Source organism: Oxyura jamaicensis, chromosome 5 (assembly GCF_011077185.1).
Source record: "Oxyura jamaicensis isolate SHBP4307 breed ruddy duck chromosome 5, BPBGC_Ojam_1.0, whole genome shotgun sequence".
NCBI classification, from domain to species: domain Eukaryota; kingdom Metazoa; phylum Chordata; class Aves; order Anseriformes; family Anatidae; genus Oxyura; species Oxyura jamaicensis.
In genome coordinates, this window is record NC_048897.1 from 22774023 (window position 1) to 22779266 (window position 5244).

Sequence of the window (5244 nt, forward strand, 5' to 3'; positions counted from 1 at the left end):
GCACCTACAGGGACACAAAACACATATTCTGCTGTGCCTGCATGCGGTAAATGCCCAAACCCAAGCAGAGGCCCACAGAGCCGGCCTTGAGAGGAGCCTGATGTGAAGAAAACAGAGCTGGAAAGCTAAGACTAAGGCCCAGAGAGGCATAAGGTAAGTCAAACACGGTGCATCGTCATGACCTGCTGCAGGACTGCCCAGTGTGGCAAGTCCCAGACTGCCAGAGGACAGTGGAAGACAAAATGCAGCTGGACCTCGAAGGTGGATAAAACCTGGAGGCATAAAACTGCAGCATAAATAGAAGCCTTCTTTAGGGAAGGAATGAGGCTGAGCAGGAGGAACAGGAGTGATAGGCAGAAGTGACACTGACTTAGGCAACCCGCTGAGAGCCTGAGAGAGAATGAACGCCCTGCAGAGGAGCACAGACGATTGAGGAGAAAGAGATAAAGGGCTATTTGCTGGGGATGGAGGACGTCCTCTCCACGTGGACCTGGAGAAGCGCACACAAATTCACTTTGTGGCACTAACATGTGGGGCACAATAAAGGCAGGGGAAGTCAGTGGGTGAGGAGAGGGAAGCCAAAGCAGGAAGAGGAGGTAGGAGTGAGGCTCCAATAACAGACAGTAGAAGCTGTAATCACAGGAAATATGAGCTGCATGGATTTTGACAGCTTAGGTGTCTGTTTAAAATGTAGACTTGGGATCCAAAAAATTTAGTGAATTGGTCTCTGTATCTACACCTGTAAAATGGGGATCTCCTAAATGCCAGGGGGCTTGAGGACCAGTGTGCATCTCTCATGCAGCACCACTGCCACAGCTCCTGGGATGCTTGCCCCATGCCTTCCAGTGCTCCTGGGACTCTCAACACTAACGTACAGCACAGGCGTGCCCAGAGGGGCGGTGAGTTGTGCTCCTGCAAGGCAGAGAGCAGACCGCTCGGCACAGAGCTGAGGACAGGCATCCTGTGCTGAAGTGAAGAAACAGTGGGGTGAGGGAGGGACACACATATCAATGGGCATGGGAGGAATTCCCAGAAGTGCCAAAGTGAGACGGAGAAGGGTAAGGAGCAAAGGCTCCAGAGCTGACCTGACAAGACTGTAAAAACAAAGAGAATAAAGTGAAGAAATGGTGGGATGAGAGAGGAAAGTGCAGGGCTTGCTACTGCCCATGGAAAAGGGAAAAGAGCTGGCCAGGGAGAAGGTGGGACTTTACTGCAGGCTTCTCTGAGAGAAACTCTGGTAGCAGAGCCTCCTAGTGAGAACAGCTAATTAGTTACAGGAGAGACCCCGAGGCAGAATCGGGATGGGGTGAACAAAAGATCCCAGTGTGAGCATTCAGTGGGGCAACCTACAACTCCCTGATGAGTCTGACAGTGGAACAAGGGGCAGAGGAGAGAAGCAGAGAGGCATCCCTCGAGACCCTTCAGTGATCTGTGTGCTCCGGAGCCAACGGGCTGCCAGTAGGGCCTGTGCGAGCCAGCGCTGTTGTACAAGCTGGACTGGATGTTCCAGGAACCGAAGAAAACCACAAAACGCCTTTGTGACGTGGATGAAGTGTGTGCGGAGCGGCCTAGTGCACACAAATGTCCTGGCTTGTTCCAGCCGACTGGCATCAATCAGTTCCCCCGAAGTCTGCTCCACGTAAAGCTGGGTTCTCCAGTGCCACAAATACACGAGGAATCACAAAGCCAGCTTGAGCCGATGGCAGCAAAAAGGATGAAGTGACCCCTTGCAGGCTTGTCCCCTGAGAGAAGTGGTACCTCCATTTTACAGTGGGACAGGTTTCTGCCCTTCACTGCTCAGTTCTCCTGCACAAGCACCTGCCTCTGTGCACTCCGTGACTCCGTCAGGGCTTCCTAGTACCAGGCACTTAAAAAAAAAAGGAAGTCTTCCTTTTGTGCACAGTCAGCCCCGTGTCACTGCTGCTAGGATTTGTATTCCAGCAGCCCTAAGGAAATCCAGCCCGGGATGGGCCTGGCTGCTGTACAGCAGGATAACACAGCCCCGAGAGCACAAAGCTTGCCCTCAGGTGTGTGAGGGGTTAAGTCCACCAAGAAAATGCTTCTGCTGCTTAAACCAAAATGACTCTTTTTCTTCTCTCTCTCTTTTTTTTTTTTTTTTTGTTGAGAAGTTCATAAAAAGGGAGAAAAAAAAAAAAAAAAAAAAAAAAGCTATTTGTTTTGCCCCTGCTGGAGCCATGAAGGGAGCTCTGCAGCGCGGACAGTGCAGTCACTGTGGCATCGCAGCAGTGAGGGAGCTGAACCGGGAGCTGCGAGGTGAAGGTCCCTGTTTAACAGCTTTCCGTTTGTTTACCGAAAAAATATTGTTCCATCATAAAAATTCCCAAAATAGTTCACGTCTTGACAGACTGACTGGCAGCTGCCCAGCTCTGCAGGATCCTGCTAAATGAAAGGAAATAAAAAAGAGCTAATCTGGTACCCACGGCCCAGCGCTTGCAGCTCGGGAATGTGCAGGGTGTTGGGGCTCAGCTGCCCCACAAGGTGCAGGGTAGGGAGGGGAGCCCCGAGGCTGAGGGGCCAGCTTTACGGATGGCAAAAGCTTTTCCGTGGGTGCTGCGCAGGCTGATGAGGAAGCCAGCGCTTGCCTTGCCATAAATGGCCAGCTTCTGCTTTATTTTTAAACCAGTTTTCTTCTTTTTTTTTTTTTTTTCCCTCCACCCAGCTCCGTAAGGCTTTACCTTGACAAGGCAGGCTGCCCCACACTAGTGGCTCCTAGCTGTGTAATTCCTGAGAGCTGCCAGTGGCTCCTTTGGGAGCACTGCGCATACAGACCTCATCCTGGACCCGTGCGGGCCCTGGCTGGCTAATGTATGGCTTGTTGCTCAGAAGGTCTTAGGGTGACAATCTGCTGTTCCTGCGGATCGTGGTGATCTTACCAGGCAGAAATGGAAAAGTGTCGAAGAGTTCATGGCACGCAAGTCAAGGAGAGCTGTCCTCTAGGAAGAGCAAAAGGCCACCGCGAAGCCCTGCAGCCCGCCGCAGCGACCGAAGGACCATGCATGCCGTGAGTCACAGTGCAGAGGATCAGCGAGCCCGGATTAGGTCATGCAGAAATAGCAGCCTCTGTGGAAAGAACCTCTCTCCGCCAGATCACAGATGTCTCCCCAGCTGCAGGGCTAACTTCTCCACGGCCCTCATGGTGCTCGGGGCAGGTCTGCTTTAGGGAGGGGCGAGGGGAAATTTGCACTCTGGATCAATCCCAGCCTCGGCCCCATTGGACTCTTCCTTCGTCCTTTGGACATTTTGGGACTGGGTCCCCAAAGCAGGCTAGGCTCGAGCAGAGGAGCTGGGGGAGGCTTGGAGGGGCGACCCTTCCCCTTTGCCTGCCCCGGGTAGAAGCCCACACAGCCAGGCTGGTTGGTGCTGTAGGAAGGGTCAGGGTGGACACATGGGGACATGGTGCTTCCTCTTCCGGAGGCGAGGTCAGTTTGGTGTCCCACTGGGGGACATTCCTGAGCCGTGTCACACCAGCTCAGCAGCCAGCCGTGGGAGATGTTTCAGTATGGGTGCGCCCAGGACTACCCACACTTGCTTAGTTTAGGCACCCTGTCACAAAAGGGAGGTGTGCTGCAGCACCGCTGGGGCTCGTTGGGATGGGACGGCTGGTCAGCTATCAGCCAGGTCATCCACAAGCAACATAAAAGTGACAGGGGACGCTGCCAATGGTTTTCAGATGACTCTGTGGTTCCTTTCATAGTGCATGTGGTGTGTGCGCTGCTGACTGGAGCTCTTTCACCCATCTGTAGCACCTGGGAGGAAAGCTGACTGCCAGTTTCCCACTGGACGTACGCTGCCACTGCAGGCTGGCCCTGTCCCATGTCAACCCGCCCTTCTTTGCGCTCGTTATTGTGGTCTGTGACCCATTTCCACGTACTGTGCTGTCTGAGGCAGCCGTGTGGATCCTCATGATGGGAAACTGACCCAAGGGCGCTTGGTACTACTTCTGTCTTTCGGCCTTAAGGACATGGGGAGCTGAACCCTCCACAGCACAAAGCAGCAGCAAGTCTTCACCTGAGGAAGAGGAGGTATGGCCTGCACATCAGGGCAAGCTGGAAGCATCCTTAGAAGCCCCTGCATGCAGCACACAGGTTGCAGCCATCCCACGCACACCAGGCCAGGCTGTGCTGGGATGAGCCTGGCGGAGCAGGGAGCCTCCGGAAGAGCTTCCAGCTGCACCTCCCACACTCTGCCAAGCAGGTGTGCCGAGATCCTCCTGCCCAGGCTGGCCATCACATCCAGCCCAGCACCAGCTCTTCATTCTTTCTCCTCTGTGCTCAGCTCCCCCAGGCTGTGCACAGCAGTTTAACAAGTGCATGCCAGGAGCGTGCTGGGGGTCTGGTTGTTGTGTGAGGGCAGGGTGACTAGGGGAAAAAAATCCCTTATTCAGGATCCCTGTGTATAACGATCTTCCTCAGCTGGCTGTTGAAGCGTGTACTCGGACAAACCTGCCCCAGGACAGTGACTTCAGCCACCAGCCCCTTTCCTTGTCTGCCTTCCTCATATCTCACTTCTGCATGGTCAAGTGCCCTTTGGTTTGACATTTCCACGAGGTGGGTTCCTGTAAGGCAGGACTGGGAACTCATCTCCCCCAGCCCTCCCACAGCTGGCTGGGGGCAGAGGCTGACCCCTGATGGGCCACATTTCACCCCACTCAGCTGGAGCCCTGTAGGGCAGCTGCCCCTCCGTCCTGCCCCTGCTGCCCTCCCAGGCCCTGACTCACCCATTTCCTCTGTCACTGGCGGGGCAGGTGATGTGCAGGGCTGCCTCAGCTCTCCCAGCACCCTCACAGTCACATTTTCCCTCTTATCTTATGACTACCAGTTAGGAGATAATCATCGACAGACCAAGTGGTCAAGGGCACAAGCAGAGGGTGTTCCCCTTTCACATTTTAACCCTCCAGAACTGGCACTACAGCCCATGCTAAACGAAACCAAGGTTTCAGGTTTGCAAAGAAGACAAAATGCTGCCACCTTGCTCCAGCGTTACCAAATTAAACCAAGGATTCATCACTGACCAAGCCAAAGCCCCAAAACACTGAAGAGCCCTGGCCTTAACCCCATCTTTTTGAGTGGTGTATAAATAGGACATTGTTACTAGTCTCTTTCCAAGAAGAGGAGCCCTCACACTCGGCGCTGTAATTTGGTGTCTGGGGATCACTTGGGCCCACAGATCCAGTTGCTCACCTTGCCGACAGCTCTGCCTGCTCTGTAGTCAGGGCTCCCTTTG

The 5244-nt window shown here is 54.0% G+C and overlaps 1 long non-coding RNA gene across 1 annotated transcript; it reads right to left on the minus strand.

Annotated features, from left to right (window-relative positions):
* Positions 1 to 2107: 2107 nt before the first annotated feature.
* On the minus strand, positions 2108 to 3279 carry LOC118168142. Its single transcript, XR_004751378.1, has 2 exons — positions 2697 to 3279; positions 2108 to 2400 (listed from the first exon to the last, which is right to left on the minus strand). It is a non-coding gene; the product is annotated as an uncharacterized LOC118168142 (long non-coding RNA).
* Between the last annotated feature and the right edge of the window lie 1965 nt (positions 3280 to 5244).